The sequence below is a fragment of the Sciurus carolinensis genome, chromosome 2 (assembly GCF_902686445.1).
Source record: "Sciurus carolinensis chromosome 2, mSciCar1.2, whole genome shotgun sequence".
NCBI lineage: Eukaryota > Metazoa > Chordata > Mammalia > Rodentia > Sciuridae > Sciurus > Sciurus carolinensis.
Genome location: NC_062214.1, coordinates 149,280,466 through 149,298,549, shown reverse-complemented (window position 1 = coordinate 149,298,549; position 18,084 = coordinate 149,280,466).

Genomic DNA, 18,084 nt, shown 5'->3' with positions numbered 1-18,084 from the left:
AGTTTCGATTTATTCTCAGCAAGTCTTATCATTTATAGTGTATTTATTTTCATACTAACTATAGAACAACCAAATAGTCAATAAAATTTGACTGTTATTTTGAAGATTGTTAAATGAATTATTTTGCACATTTTGTTTGAATTCATTTTTTCCCAGGAAAGTTATTAATTAAAAAAAAAACCTAAAGGAAAATAATGCTACATGAATAGTACTAAGAAAAGGTGACTCTTTAGAAAGAAAACTAATTAGAAAAAACTTCAGTGAATTTTAAAATACTCAACACTTTTGAAAGGATTAATATTCAGTAGTTAAATACATAAATTAACTCTAAGATAATATAGAATTATTAGGGAAAGAAAAATATAAAGGCTCTGTTTTTTTTTTTATCCATAACTTTATTGAGGTAAAATTGAAGTACAATAAAATGCACATATTTGAAATGGGCATTTTGATCAGTTTTGACATGTTTGTAACCAATACATTTAATAAAAAAGCATTTCCATTAATTTTTTTAAAATTTGAAATCATGCAGAATGGGTTTACTGCATGATTTATTACACTAGGGATCAATCACATTAAGATATATAGAACCTCACCCCCTCTGTCAACTATTTCAAAATTAAAAACCACACTTATAACTATCTCAGAGGTCAAAGAAGAAAGCACAATAAAATTAAATAAAAAGTGCATTGAACTAAGTGATAATGAAAACTTAAAATATCAGGATTTCTGGGATGAAACAGCACTCAGATGAACATTTATAACTTAAAGTACTTGTATCAGAAAGAAGGTAACAAATTATTTTCAAATTATGTAGTGGGAAAGAAAAAATAAAGTAGGAGCAGAAGTATATGAAATAGAGAAGAATTAATGCAGTTAAAACTTGATAAAAATCAAACAAGTCAATCAAGAAAAAAGCAAGAACACAAAAATTAATATAAATGGAAATGGAGTTATCAAAATTATCCTAGAAATGCTAAAAATATATTAAGGTAGTATTACAGTTGTATGCCAACGTATGTGATAACTTATATAACATGGTCTATATTAGAAAAGGGTTCATGGGCTATTGAAAAGAAAGTGTATTCAGTCATTAATGGATGAAATATTTTATATAAATCTGTTTTCTAAATTACCAATAGTATTTTTAACTTCTATAGATAGCTTCTTTGTTTAGTTTTTGTTTGGAGGACAATTCTAGTGGTGACAGAGGCATGAAAAATTACCCAATATTATTGTGTTGTGGTCTATTTGAGTCTTAAAATTGAGAAGGGTTTGTTTGATGTATGTAGATGCTTCAATGTTTGGGACATAAATATTTATGATTCTTATGTCTTGTTGATGTATAATTCCCTAAAGCAGTATAAAATGGCCTTCTTTGTCCCTTCATTAACTTTGGCTTAAAGTCCACCTTATCTGATATGAGGATAGAAATCCCTGCTAGTTTACATGATCCATGTGAGTAATATGTTTTTTCCCATACTTTCACCTTCAGTCTGTGGAAGTCTTTGTATATGAGGTGAGTATTATGGAGTTAGCATATTGCTGAGTCTTGTTTTTTAATCCAATCTGCCAGTCTCTATCTCTTGATTGATGAGTTTAGGACATTAATGTTCAAGGTTATTATTGAAATATGATTTGTATTCCTGGTCATTTAAATTTATTTCTAGTTTTTAATTTGAATTTGTTTCTCCTTTTATTGACTATTCCTTTAGTGTAGTTCCTCCCTTTGCTGGTTTTCACTTTTTTTTTTTTTTATTTCATCTTTCTGACTCTGTTGAGAATGTTCTGTAGTGCAGGTTTTCTAGTTGCAATTTAACTTTTGCTTATCATGGAAAGTTTTTATTTCATCCTCAAATCTGAAGCTTAGTTTTGCTGAATATAGGATTCTTGATGCGCATCCATTTTGTTTCAGAGTTTGGCATATGTTATTCCAGGACCTCCTAGCTTTGAGGGTCTGGGTTGAGAAATTAGCTGAGATTCTAATTGGTCTCCTCCTATACATAATTTGATATTTTTTCTCTTGCAGTCTTTAAAATTCTACCCTTCTTCAGAATAATGTTCCTTGGTGTGGGTCTGTTGTAATTTTGCAAAATTGGGGTATTATAAGCCTCTCATATTTGATTTTCCATTTCATTATTTAACTTTGGGAAATTTCTGATATTATTTCATTGAAAAGAGTGTGTATTCCTTTGGTTTGTATCTCTGCGCCTTCATCTATCCCAAGAAATCTCAAGTTTGGTCTTTTCATGTTATCCCATATTTCTTGGAAGTTCTGTTCATGGTTTCTTAACATCTTCTCTCCATGGTCAACTCTATTTTCAAGATTATATACTTTATCTTCATTGCTTGAGGTTCTGTCTTCCAAGTTATCTAGTCCGTTGGTGATGCTTTCTATTAATTTTTTTATTTGGTTTGTTGTTTCTATCAATTCAAGGATTTTGGGTTTGTTTTTTTTTTTCTTCAGAATCCCTGCCTCTTTATTGAAGTGATCTTTCACTTCCTGTATATTCTCTCTGATTTCACTCCTTATACCATCCTTTACTTCCACGTCAGTTTAGCTAAGTACATTCTAAACTCCTTCTCTGACATTTATTCCACTGTGGTGTCTATGGATTCTGTTATTGGAGTATCTTTGTTTGTTTGGGGCAATTTGTTCCCTTGCTTTTTCATGTTGTTTGTGTGTCTACCTATCTAACAGTACGGATCTGAGGCAGTAGAGTTTCTACCCTGTAAACTTTATAGTGTCCCTGAAGGTTTCCAGTACCTCACTGTTTAGGGGGAGGTAAATAATAACAACTAATGCAAATTATATACATTATTAAACCAAATAATTCCTGCTATGACATCTACAATGTTAATTATCACAATAAATGGAAATGATATGATCAGTTATTGCCTACAACAAGAATAGCAAGTTTGCGAAAGAGTTTATAATGTCAAATGGTGGACAGGAAGAAAACACAAGTGATATAGGATGTAATGATTATAAGGGAGAAGGAGAGAAGAAGTAAAAAATTAAAGGAAGAATGAAAGAGGAAACAATAGAGATTTGCTGTTAGCAGAAGAAAGAGTAGAGAATCAAGGGAAATAGGTTGGAGAAAAATAAATATATAATATAAAAATATTTTAAAAATTAAAAATAAAAGTGAAAGAATACAAAACAAAACTAAAATATACTAATCAAACATCCTAGTTCACAAAAAACTAATCCATGAAAAATAACTGGCTTTAAAAATGCTAGAAATGAGAAAAAAAAACAAATATGAATATGTATATATATCCATGTACCATTAAGGTCACAATTAAAAAGAGAAAAAGAATGAAAAAGAAAAAGATATTGAGATCCAAGATGGCAGACTAGAGAGAGGCTGTGTTCCTTGTTGCTCCGTAACTCCAGTTTCAAGCAGAGGATATCTGATTCTTAGTGAGGCAGTTTTTGCTGCTTATCGATCCCCTGCTGTTTACCCCATTTGTCTGCTGTGATCACCTGTAGTCTGCCAGCATATCGATGCCTTTTTTGAGTGCAGATTGCTCACTGTCAGGCGCCTATCAACCGCCATTTGCCTGCCTCTCGCCTGTCCATCGCCTGTCTTACACCTATCCATCACCCAACGCACCTCCCAATCATCCAACAACAGTCAGCAAACTGATCACCAACCGCCAGTGGAGCACCAGTTGCCTGCTGTTGGCTGGAAGTTCACTGTTACAGTACCTGCAGGTTTGATTACACGTGGCTGCTGCAATTTTGAGATGACAGCCAGCCCCCATAGGACCCTTGGCCAGACTGACTGAGCCCCGTCTTCAGGATCCCTCAGCCCAGCCGATCACTCCCTGCCTCTGGGGCCCTCACATCAACTGACTGCTCCCTGCCACCAGGACCCCCAGACCAACTGACTGCGCCCTATCACTGGGACCCCAGACCAACTGATTGCACCCGGACTCCAGGATCCCACAACCACACCAAACTCACCCGACCTCCAGGACCCCTTCCTGACCAACCGCACCCTGACTCCAGGATCTCCAGCTGACCACATCCACACCCTGAGCTGGAGCTACCCATTTGCCAACACATTTCGAAGCCAGAGCAGCCATCTTGGATAATCCTGGAAGCCATAGTTCCAATCTTTAGGTGGGGCAAATCCCATTCTGAGATTCCTGCTGGAGACTTGAAGCTCACTGTCAGGTACCTCTCATGCATCAGGCTACTGAAGACTGGGAGGTTTCATTACTATATGACTGTTATACTGTAGAGTTTCTTTTTTCTTCTTATTGAAAAATTTTAAGTTTTTATTTCTTTACTTTTCTTGCTCTCTTTTCCTTTTGTTTACCTCTTCCCTCAGAGTCTCTTTCTCCCTTTTTTGCATGCTAACATCCAATTTCTTTTGATTACACTCTCACCCTTTCTTCTAGAACTTCTGTATATTCTTTTCTTATCCCATTAACAGCTACACTCTATATCTCTCTGCATCCACTTTGTCCTCCATTAGATTCTGCAGAACTTATTGCAAATCTGTTTGTTTTACTGAAGATAATATTTCAACTCATTCTGTTTATTATGACAATATTGTTATTATCCTCCTAGGGGCTATTTGGTCTAGGATTGCATAGTGTCTGAATTTGGCACTGCTAATATTGATCCCCACTTAAAGAAAAAGTTTTGGAAACCTATAGGGCCACTATAAGCCTATAGGGGGAAATCTTTAATACCCCAGATCTGCATTGTTAGAGGGGAAGATACATGAACAACATGAAAAAACAAGGGAAGAAAATGATCCAAACAAATCTATTTTCTATATTAATAGAATCCAATGACAGTATGTTAGAAGAAATGTCAGAAAAGGACTTCAGATTATACATGATTAAGATGATTCATGAAGCAAAGGATGAGATAAGAGAGCAAATGCAGGCAATGAATGATAATACCAATAAGCTGAAAGAGCACCTGCAGGAAGCAAAAGATCATTTCAACAAAGAGATAGAGATTTTCAAAAAAAAAAAAACAAACCAAATGGAAATCCTTGAAATGAAGGAAACAATAAACCAAATAAAAAACTCAATGGAAAGCATCACCAACAGACTAGGCCACTTGCAAGACAGAACCTCAGACAATGAAGACAAAATATTTAATCTTGAAAATAAAGTTGCCCAAACAGAGAAGATGGTAAGAAATCATGAAGAGAATCTCCAAGAACTATGGGACATCATGAAAAGACCAAATTTAAGAATTATTGGGATTGAGGAAGGCATAGAGATACAAACCAAAGGAATGAACAACCTATTCAATGAAATAATATTAGAAAATTTCCCAAAACTGAAGAATGAAATGGAAAATCAAATGTAAGAGGCTTACAGAACACCAAACGCACAAAATCACAACAGATCCACACCAAGGCACATTATAATGAAAATGCCTCACATTCAAAATAAAGATAGGATTTTGAAGGCCGCGAGAGAAAAGCATCAGATTACATATAGGGGGAACAAATACCAATAGCAGCAGACTTCTCAACCCAGACTCTAAAAGCTAGAAGGGCCTAGAACAACATATTTCAGGCTCTGAAAGAACATGGTTGCCAACCAAGAATCCTATACCCAGCAAAACTAACCTTCAGATTTGAAGATGAAATAAAATCCTTCCATGATAAACAAAAGTTAAATGAATTTACAAATAGAAAGCCTGCACTACAGAATGTTCTCAACAAAATATTCCACGAGGAGGAAATGAAAAACAACATTATAGGTCAGCAAAGGGAGGAATTACCTTAGAGAAAAACCACTCAAGGGAGAAACCAAGCCAAATTAAAAACCAAAAAGAAGACTAAATAACTAGGAATACAAATCATATCTCAATAATAACCCTGAATGTTAATGGCCTGAACTCATCAATCAAAAGACAGACTGGCAGAATGGATTAAAAAGAAAGACCCAACAATATGCTGCCTGCAAGAGACTCATCTCATAGAAAAAGACATCCACAGACTAAAGGTGAAAGGATGGGAAAAAACCTACCACACACATGGACTCAGTAAAAAAGCGGGGGTTTCCATCCTTATATCAGATAAAGTGGACTTCAAGCCAAAGTTAGTCAGAAGGGATAAAGAAGGCCATTTCATACTGCTTAAGGGAACCATAAATAAGGAAGACATAACAATGGTAAATATTTATGCCCCAAACAATGGTGCATCCCTGTAAATCAAACAAATCCTTCTCAATTTCAAGAATCACATAGACCACAACACAATAATTCTGGGTGACTTTAACGCACTGCTGTCACCACTCGCTAGATCTTCCAAACAAAAACCAACCAAAAAAACCATAGAACTCAATAACACAATCAATAACCTAGACTTAAGAAACATACATAGAATCCATCAATGAACAGATTTACTTTCTTCTCAGCAGCACATGGAACCTTCTCAAAAATAGACCATATGTTATGCCACAAAGCAGCCCTTAGGAAATGCAAAAAAGTAGAGATACTGCCTTGTGTTCTATCAGATCATAATGGACTGAGAGTAGAAATCAATGACAAAATAAAAACAGAAATTACTCCAACACCTGGAGACTAAATAATATGCTATTGAATGAAACATGGATAACAGAAAACATCAGGGAGGAGATAAAAAATTATTAGAGGTCAATGAGAACAACAATAAAACATATCAAAATCTCTGGAACACCATGAAAGTGGTAATAAGAGGAAAATTCATTGCATGGAGCGCATTCCACAAAAGAATGAAAAATCAACAACTAAATGACCTAACATTACAGCTGAAAGTCCTAGAAAAAGAAGAACAGAATAACAGCAAAAGTAGTAGAAGACAGGAAATAATTAAAATCAGAGCTAAAATCAATGAAATTGAAACAAAAGAAACTATTCAAAAAATTGACAAAACAAAAAGTTGGTTCTTTGAAAAAGTAAACAAAATAGACAAACCCTTAGCCACACTAACAAAGAGAAGGAGAGAGAAAACTCGAATTACTAAAATTCGTGATGAAAAAGGAAATTTCGTGACAAACACCACTGAGATACTTAACATAATGAGAAGCTACTTCGAAAATCTGTATTCCAACAAAATAGAAACTACCAAAGACATTGACAAATTTCTAGAGACATATGCTCCTTCCAAACTGAACCAGGAGGACATACACAATGTAAACAGATCAATATCAAGCAATGAAATAGATGAAGTCATTAAAAACCTACCATCCAAAAAAAGCCCAGGACCAGACGGATTCTCAGCCAAGTTCTACAAGACCTTCAAAGAAGAACTCATTCCAATACTTCTCAAAGTATTCCAGGAAATAGAAAAGGAGGGTACCCTACCGAACTCATTCTATGAAGCTAATATCACCCTCATACCCAAACCAGGCAAAGACACATCAAGGAAAGAAAATTTTAGACTAATATCCTTGATGAATATAGATGTAAAGATCCTTAACAAAATATTGGCAAACCGTATCCAAAAACATATTCAGAAAATCGTGCACCACGATCAAGTGGGGTTCATCCCTGGAATGCAAGGATGATTTAACATCCATAAATCAATAACCTAATCCATCATGTCAATAGACTTAAGGATAAGAATCATATGGTTATTTCAATTGACGCAGAAAAAGCGTTCGACAAAATACAACACCCCTTCATGATCAAAACACTAGAAAAAATAGGGATAGTAGGAACATACCTGAACATTGTAAAGGCTATTTATGCTAAGCTCATGGCCAACATCATTCTTAATGGAGAAAAATTGAAACCATTCCCTTTAAAAATGGGAACAAGAAAGGGATGTCCTCTTTCACCACTTTTATTCAACATTGTCCTCGAAACTCTAGCCAGAGCAATTAGACAGACTAAAGACATTAAAGGGATACCAATAGGAAAAGAGGAACTTAAGCTGTCACTATTTGCAGATGACATGATTCTATATTTAGAGGATCTATAAACCTCCTCTAGAATACTTCTAGACCTCATCAATGAATTCAGCAAAATAGCAGGCTATAAAATCAACAAGCATAAATCTAAAGCATTTTTATATGCAAGTGATGAAACATCTGAAAGGGAAATGAGGAAAACAACTCCATTTGCAATAACCTCAAAAAAAAAAAATAAAATACTTGGGAATCAATCTAACCAAAGAGGTAAAAGATCTCTACAATTAAAACTAGAAACCATTGAAGAAAGAAATTGAGGAATACCTTAGAAGATGGAAAGATCTTCCATTTTCTTGGATAGGCAGAATTAATACTGTCAAAATGGCCATACTACCAAAAGTGCTATACAGATTCAATGCAATTCAATTAAAATTCCAATGATGTACCTTACAGAAATAGAGCAAGCAATCATGAAATTCATCTGGAAGAATAAGAAACCCAGAATAGCTAAAGCAATCCTTAGCAGGAAGAATGAAACAGGGGGTACCGCAATAACAGAACTTCAACTATACTACAAAGCAATAGTAACAAAAACGGCATGGTATTGGTACCAAAATAGACAAGTAGATCAATGGTACAGAATAGAGGACATGGACACAAACCCAAATAAATACAATTTTCTCATACTAGACAAAGGTGCCAAAAATATGCAATGGAGAAAAGATAGCCCCTTCAACAAATGGTGCTGGGAAAACTGGAAATCCATATGCAACAGAATGAAACTAAACCCCTATCTCTCACCCTGCACAAAAATCAACTCACAATGGATCAAGGACCTTGAAATCAGACCAGAGACCCTGCATCTTATAGAAGAAAAAGTAGGTCCAAATCTTCACCTTGTTGGCTTAGGATCAGACTTCCTTAACAGGACTCCCATAGCATAAGAAATAAAAGCAAGAATCAATAACTGGGATAGACTCCAACTAAATAGCTTTCTCTCAGCAAAGGAAATTATCAGCAATGCAAAGAGAGAGCCTACAGAGTGGGAGAAAATCTTTGCCACTCATACTTCAGATAGAGCACTAATTTCCAGAATCTATAAAGAACTCATAAAACTCTACATGTAGAATACAAATAACCCAATCAACAAATGACCTAAGGATATGAACAGACACTTCACAGAAGATCTACAAGTAATCAACAAACATATGAAAAAATGTTCACCATCTTTAATAATAAGAGAAATGCAAATCAAAACTATACTAAGATTCCATCTCACCCCAATTAGAATGACGATTATCAAGAATACAAGCAACAATAGGTGTTGGTGAGGATGTGGGGGAAAAGGTACACTCATACATTGCTGGTGGGGCTGCAAATTAGTGCAGCCACTGTGGAAAGCAGTGTGGAGATTCCTTAGAAAACTTGGAATGGACCCAACATTTGACCCAGCTATCCCACTTCTGGTCTATACCCAAAGGACTTAAAATCAGCATACTACAGAGATACAGCCATATCAATGTTCATAGCTGCTCAATTCATATTAACCCGATTGTGGAACCAACCTAGATGTCCTTCAATTGATGAATGGATAAAGAAATCGTGGTATATATATACAATGGAATAGTACTCAGCTATAAAGAATAAAAAAATTATGGCATTTGCAGGCAAATGGATGAAAATGGAGAATATCATGCTAAGTGAGATAAGCCAATCTCAAAAAACTAAAGTAGGAATGATCTTGCTGATAAGCGGATGATGACACATAATTGGGGGTGGGAGGAAGGCAAGAATGGAGGAAGGAGGTACTTTATAGAGGGTAAAGAGGGGTTGGAGGGGTAGGGGGGAAGGAAAAAAATAACAAAATGTATCAAACTTCATTACCCTATGTAAATGTATGAATATGCAAATGGTATGCTATTACTCCATGTACAAACAGAAACAACATGTATCCCATTTGTTTACAATAAAAATAAATTAAAATTAAAAAAAAGAAAAAGATCTTGATTAAAAGGTAAAGAATTCTTTCTGTTGGAGTTCAAAAGATTTTCAGTTTTTCTTCTCAGAAATTTTAGGTGGGGTCGTCTGGAGTGTGATGCTCCACCTCTGGATTACTAGAGTGAGAGAGGTAATCCCACAGGTGGGATCCCTGGAGGCAGGGTTTAGGTTTAGGTGGGCTCCAGGCTCTTAGCTGAATGCCAATTGGTCTGGAGATTTTAAATCAGCGCACCTCCAGGGCCCAGTGCTTATTAGTACATGCTGGAAGACTTTACCCCAGGGCACTCCCCTTGTGGGTTCCACTTGTGTGGTGGGGGACCTGATTCTTAGTCCTCTATGTCACCTCCGTTTCTTGGTCTTGGGTTCAGTCTCCAAACAATCTCTCCTGCCTCTGCCAGATGCTGCCCTCCAGCCCGTCCTGCAAGCAGTCAGATTGGAGGGGGAGGGGTAGAGCTGGGTGGGTTTCTTTGACCATTTGTTCCCTGTGTGAACCTCTCTCCAAGTTTGATTTTCCTCTGGTCACTTAAGCACATTCTATGCTGTGCAGTGTGTACTTACTGGGCCTGTATTTTAGGCCAAACTAGGGTTTCCAAAATTAGCTCCCTCAGCTGGTGGCCCTCTGCAGTGGCTGCAAAATTGTTCCTTCCTTTATCTTCCACAAGCACCTGGAGAGATGGTGGCTTCTTTCCCCGCTGGTGGATTTTGAGCTGCGTGGGCATCTTTCAGGTTTGCCAGGCAATGTCCTTGATCTCTAAACACTCGGTACCCAGCCACACCTCCAGCCTCCCGAAAATGTGGGTTCCTTTAATTCCCTTATCTCTCCACTATGCTTACAGAGGGACCACTCTGGTTGGTGCTTCTGGTTCACCCAAGGCAGTGGCTATGCTGCTGCTGGGGATTTCTTCCTTATTTTATTATATCCAACCTCCTGAGTCCCTGATCTGCTTTGAATGTCCAGTTTTAAATTCCAGTGAAGTACCCCGCTTTTTTTGTTGTTGTTGTTGTTGTTTTGTTTTTTTGTTTACCCACTTTGCTAAGAAGCTGGCTGTCTGCTTTCTTGGTTTCACTCCCAAGGCTCTGTTTTGATAGCAAGTCTAAAAGTTTACTTAGATGAAAATGTATCCATACACCCAAATTTGTGAAAACCTCTGCAATATTCACTATTAAAATATAGTATTTAAAAGACACTTCAAACTTTTCATTATTTTGCAGTTGGTTCAAGGTCATTAGTTTACTAAAATTCTTAGCCTTTGGCTTTTTTTTTTTTTTTTTTTTTTTTTTTTTTGCTTACGCTTTCAGTTCACTTTTAAAATTGCAGATAGCCTATGAAACACACCCAAACAAAAATCAGCAGATTTTCTACAAGGTAAAAACCAGATTTGAGGAATCTTCACAGATTGTAAGAGACACAGCTACAGAAAGGAGTAGGGGGTGGAGCAGGGCAAAGGTTTACTGGAAATACACTCTCCTTAGGAAAAGAAAAATACAATTTTTCCAATACATTCTTAACATTTCTCTCTCCCACATTCCCTCAAACATTTTACCAGTCTATTCATTGTGTTCAATTGTACCTAAAATCCTACTCTCAGATTTCTGTACTGATTTTAAGAAATTTAAGCCATTGTGTTCTTTTTCTTCCAGCTGTCTTTCAATGTGTCTGTACCTTTGCTTATTTTATATTCCTCTTTGTTTGGAATAGTCTTCACCTTCCATTTCTCTAATTAACCACTAATTATCTTACCGAGTCCATTTTTATTTCACTTTCTTCAAGTCAGGATAGTTATACAAAGCTATATTAACAAATCATCCCAAATTTCAATGGCTAAAACACCAAATTTTATTTTTAGAGGATATACCATGTCTTTGAAGGGAGTTGGTGGGAAATTCTAATTTTCATCCCTCACTGTGGGCAGAGGCCTCATCCTACTAGGGTCACTACAGCAGGTGAACTGACCATTTGGCCATACACAGGTTCTTCAGACTTTCCCTCAACACACAACACACGACTTCTGCCCACATTTGAATCCAAGTCCCATGGATATACCTAAACTGAAAGGGAATATGGAAAGTAATTGCTCAGTCATCCAAGAAGGGGGGAAGCATCCTTATTGTTATTAAGGCAACCAAAGCTATCTTTATTATGATGCTCCCTAGTTACGCAGCTTTTACATTCTTTATATCCTGAATGACTCTTCCATAGCTAACAAGGGTAACACCATCTCTAATCTTGAAGATAACATGAAATTAACACACAACCATTAGTTAGTTAACCAGTCCATCCTAACTTGCCAAAACAGAATATGCTTAAAGACTCAAGGGACCTTGGAGATTATTTTTTTCTTATTTTCTTTTAACTTTGAAGGGAAATAATTCAGCAAAGTAGCTAGCTTTTATGGTTAGGCAAGCGTAAGGAAGCATTGAATATACACAGTAATAGTAAGGACAATTGAGAAGTTGAGGAAAGTTCATTTGCTGGCTAACTAGGCTTCCATGTTTAAAGGAAGGTTATATTCAGACAAATTGAAAGCTTTTTCATAACATTGAAGAGGAGCCTAAGTTTTTACACCAAATCATATAAAGGTTAAATGAGATCCTGGAAATAATTTCCGTTTTATTTCTGACTCTGGCATAACCAAGCTCTTAGATTTTCTGAATAAGTAGGAAACATTCTCTTCTCTGCCCAAATATAGAAGACTCAGAGGAGCTAATGACAGATCTGATTATGCATTGAGAGAATGGAAACATCTGCACATGGGCAGAAATTCCCAAAGGTTGATTGACAACTCTGCTTTAGCAGACAGTTCTCATTGAGGAAAAATGAGTTTCTGTTTTTACTTTTACTTCTCCTAGCTTCTCTAATGAGCCCTGTCTGGATCAGATGTCCCTCCCAGCTCTACAAAAAGGTTATTTACTGATACTATGGAGAGCATGTGTCCTATGTGCTGGTGCCATATCTGTGATCAGCACATAATCTTTCTGGGTGTTAGTCATTCGATCACATAATTTTTTGGACTTTGGGCTGCATTATTCTGCAATGGGTTTTATGTTTTATTATTTTGCATTATTTTTACTAAGGTGCTTGTAATCTTTCTGATTACTTCTTTCCAGTGTGTGAGAAATGCTCTTAGGTTAGTATAGGTAGGTGGACATAGCACAAAACCACTATGCAAACAGATAAATAAGGAAAGTCTTAAGAAAGCAAAACAAGGAATAAATAGGTCCTGAGCTTCCTTATAATAGAATTAAATATTTTTAAAAGATGTTATTGTATAGTAGTTTAGATTTAGAGAAAATTGAGCAAATTTATCTTCTATTCTCTCACACTTTTTGCCTCATAGCCTCCCTTTATTAATACCTTGTATCAAGTACGTTTGCTACAATTGATGGACAAATACTGGTACATTATTATTGACTAAAGCCTTGTTTTAGTCCGCTATCTCACTGCTATGACTAAATGACTCACCAGCACAACTGTAGAGGAGAAATGATGTATTTGAGGGCTCATGGTTTCAGAGGTCTCAATCCATGGCCAGTCAGCTCCATCGCTCGGGGCTCCAGGTGAGACAGGAACAACATGGCAGAAGAGTGTGGCAGAGGGAAGCGCTTATGTGGTGATCAGCAACGAGATCGAGATCGAGATCGAGAGAGAGAGAGAGAGAGAGAGAGAGAGAGAGAGAGTGTCTCCACTTGCCATATAATCCAAAGCTATGCCCCAATTCTCACCTCCTCCAACCCTACCTCACCACTTCAGTTACCACTCAATTAATCCCTATCAGGGGATTAATTCAAGGATTGGGTTAAAACTCTCATAACCCAATCATTTCTTCTCTCAACCTTCTTGCATTGTCTCACATGTGAGCTTTTTGGGAGATACCATGTCTAAACCAAAACAAGCCTATAATTTATATGAGGATTCTCTCTTTGTAGTTACAGTTCTGTGGGTTTTGATGATACTAAATGCCATCTACTCACCATTACAGTATTTTATAAAATAGGATTTGGTCTGAAATTCTCTTATGCTTTAGGTGTTCATCCCTTCCTGCTTCTTCAAATACACCTGGAAACAACTGCTCTTTTGATCTCTCTCATTTTACCTTTCTGAGAATGATATAATGTATGGTCTATGTCAACTATTGCATAGAATAACAAAGTGTGTAGCCTTTTGAGATGGGCTGTTTTACTTAGCTTTGTGAACTTAAGATTCCTTCATGTTCTTTTGTGGATTGATGGCTCATTTTCCTAAAATTGATTTTTTACTCTTTATGTATTTGAGGTGTACAACATTGTGTTTTGGTATACATATACATAATGAAAAAATTAGTAATGATTGTTGTAGCCAAATAAATTTATATATCCATCATCCTCTACAGAAAACCATCCCCTTCAAATGGTAAAGCATCAAAAATTTACTCTCAGCAAATTTTTACTATATGATGCAACATTATTAACTATAGTTCTTATACTATACATTAGATCTCTAGATTTATTCATCATGCCTAACTGCAAGTTTTTTTTCCTTTGACCTACTTCTCCTCCTTTCTTCCCTTTCCCTGTTCTTTAATCACCATTCTATTATCTTAAAATTTAATTGATCTTTTTTTTTAAAGTTTTTGCCTATAAATTAGATCATGCAGTATTTTCCTTTCTATTTCTGGCTTATTTCACTTAGCTTTAGATCATGCAGTAGTTTCCTTTCTATTTCTGGCTTATTTCACTTAGCATATTTTTAAAAAAATGTAAATAAGTCAAGTTAGAATACTACATTGATTCTTATCTAAGGTGATTCCCTCAGCATCTTAAGCATAGTGGATTCTTAGTAAATATCGTTTCATGATAATGCTAAGAATGACGTTGTCATTTGGTGAATGAATGAAGTCCACATAACTTGGTAAATCTCTAGCCAATGAGTTGTATCCCGTTGTTTTACCTCTGAAGAATTTGATGAGAACAGGCATTAGGAAAAAAAATTTTGCTATGGGGGTGTATTTCTCACCTTGATCCACTCTAGATATTTGCAAAAGCTTACTTTGCAGTGTCTTTCTAGCACTGTGAAACCATGTTGCTCTATTATTTACACAAAATGCCTTAGTATATCTCCTTCTTATGCTTTCATGAAAATATCAGTTTCCCCCATTATCTTTTATTTACATGGAACAAATTAAGATTGTTTTGACAGTGATAGTAAGATAGGAAAATTTACCTTTACTTTTTCATTTATTTTGGTCTTTATCACAGGGTGTAACTAATAATAGGTACACTTTTTCATAATAATAATAATATTTGTATTATTATAGAAGACCATAACTAGAGTCATCAAGGAGAGTAGTAGATGGTAGATGCTATATTTTAAATGCTGGAACACTGTTTCAAAAACTGTTCCCCTTCTTGTAATACTTGCAGAAATAAAACCCAAGATAATACTGCCTCTCTGAATTTTGGCAGATGTGCAAATATGATCAATAAAAAATTAAAAACTATATGTTCTAGTACAAGTTTATATTAAATACACAGTTTTAACAGACAGCTTCTGTTAAAAATACATAAAGAAAATTATTTTTTGAATATTTGTTAACTATTCAGAAATTAAGTATGTATAAGTATCCATATTAATAAGAACAATATAGTAGACTATGGATAAAAGAATCAATTCTAGTTCATAGCATTACTAGGAGATCTATAAAGCAAACAATTGGTTACCTTAGAGCTAGATGAGTGCCATGTGAAAGAAGCAGAAAACTTGTGATTGAGATTAACCATAGAATAGTAGGCTGCAAGGCTTTCTCTAGAAGTCAACACAGAAACAGATGTACAGATTAAACAGTAGCTCAAGAAAGGGTTAGGAAAGAAGTTGAAATGGCTTATTTGTGCATATATGTGTGCATATATATGTCTGTGTGTAAGTATGTATTTGGATAAAAAGAAAATCACAAGTGGCTGAAAGGATAGAGGACAGGACCTAGTTATAAGAACCTTACAAGCTATATTAAGATACACACATTTTAGGACAGGATGGGCTCTATAATTTGTGAGTCTTGGTACAAAATAAAAATATAGGGCTGTTTGTTCAAAAAGTATTAAGAATTCTGAGATGGTAGAGCAGTGCATTCAACCAAGGATGGGGTCCCTCTAAGAGCAGGACCCTGTGCAGTTGCACATGTCACATGTCCATGAACTGGTCTCATCTAAGAGCAATGGGAGTCTATGAAAGGTTTCAAGCATGAGAATGTGAAAAGGTCATTCGAGTTTTAGAAGTATCCCTCTGGCTCCATCATTGAGATGGCTTGTAAAGGAAGCCTTATTTGAAACAGAGAGACTTGCCTGAAGGCTATAAAAATAATTCAGATGATAGATAACCTCAGCATGAACTACGTTCATGGCCATAAAAATGCAGTAAAGTGCAGAATTACAGGATCTATTTAGAAGGAAGAACACAGAAGAATTATGATAGACTAGATGGCAGAGATACAGAATAAAAATCAAGAATGACTGAAGATTTCTAAACAGAGGAAATGGAACAGGATTAGGGCATAGTGTACTATCCATTTAATTGAAAATTACAGTAATCAGTTGTATATATTCTCTGAAAACAAAAAAGAGATATTTATCTAAAATAGAAATGAGGAAGGTTTGGTATTCCTAAAAGAATTGAAAATGATGGAGTTTTTCAGACAACTCTGATAGACTTATATAGTAAGTAGAGAATAAACCAATAACAGAACTCAGAGAAAAACTAATGTGAAAATAACAGGCAGAGGAAGAAAAATTCTGAACTTAAACAGTGAAAAAAAAAAAAAAGAGAGATAAGTAGAAAACCAAAAACTGTGTGTGGGGTTGTAGAAGTCTGTGGAAATGTGCTCCAAGAAATGATGAGTTGTCAATAGTGCAAAGGTTGCTGAAGGATCAAGGAAGAACTGAAAAGAACTTTGTGACTAGAAGAAAGTCACAGTGGCCTTGAAGACAGGGGCTTCTACCATATATGTACCTGTGTGTGTGAGGAAAGATGAGAAAAAATAAATGTGTGTAGACATCTTCAGAAGATTGGTTCTGAAGAGATCCACACTGAAGTGGTTATAAAATGGGGCTAAAGGGTAAGAACAGGAAAACAATGACTATTTGAAAGCACTGATGGGAAAGTTTGATAGACTGAATAACAGTTCTCCAGGAATGTCTATGTCCTAATCCCAACACCTGTGAATTGGTCAATTTACCTAGCATAGGTGACTTTGCCAATATGATTAAGTTCAATATTTTGAGTTGGAAAGGTTATCAAGGATTATCTGTTTGGGCTCAGTATAACCACAAAGGTTCATACAGAAGAAATACAAAGAGTGTTAGAATCAGAGATGTGAAGACAGAAACAGAAATGGGAGTCATGTAATTTGAAAATAGGAACCACAAGTGAAGAAATCATGAAGACCCTAGAATTGGGAAAAGACCAGGAAACAGCTTCTCCCAAAAATGTCCCCAGAAGAACCACAACCCTGTCGACACCTTGATTTTAGCCAAGTGAAACCCATTTCAGAATTCTAACCCCAGATAGATAATGAATCCTAGAAATTTTGAAGGACTTAAAGAGGTGAAAGTTGAAGCATATAGATAATTACTTGCCTACTAGGTTGTGTCGTTTTCTTTGTAATTGCTTATAAGTTAATGGATTATGGTTTGGAAATAAAATATCTTTCAAAAATTCCTGTTAATGCAGCAATGTTCAAAGGCAAAATGACTAGATTGTGAGAACTGTAACATAATCAGTTCATCTTACTTTGGATGGACTCACTAGGTAAGATAGGCAGGTGGGGCATGACTGAAGGAAGTGGGTCACTGGGGCATGTCATGAAAGAGTAAATCTTCCCTACAGACTCTCAATCTCTCTCTCTCTCTCTCTCTCTCTCTCTCTCTCTCTCTCTCTCTCTCTCTCTCTCTCTCTCTCTCTCTCTCACCTCTTAGCTTCTTGACCCTGCAGTGAGCTATGGAGCTTTCCTCCATTGGACCTTCCTTCATGATACACTACCTCACCTTGGGCCCAAAGCATTGGAGTCAGCCATCTGAGACCTCTAGAACTGTGAGCCCCAAATAAACTTCTCCTCTTATAAACTGTTCTTTCTGGGTATTTTGGTCACAGCAATGAAAAAGCTGGATAAAACAGAAATTGGTACTGAGAAATGGGATTATTGCTATTACCAACCTGATCATGTGATTCAGAAGCCT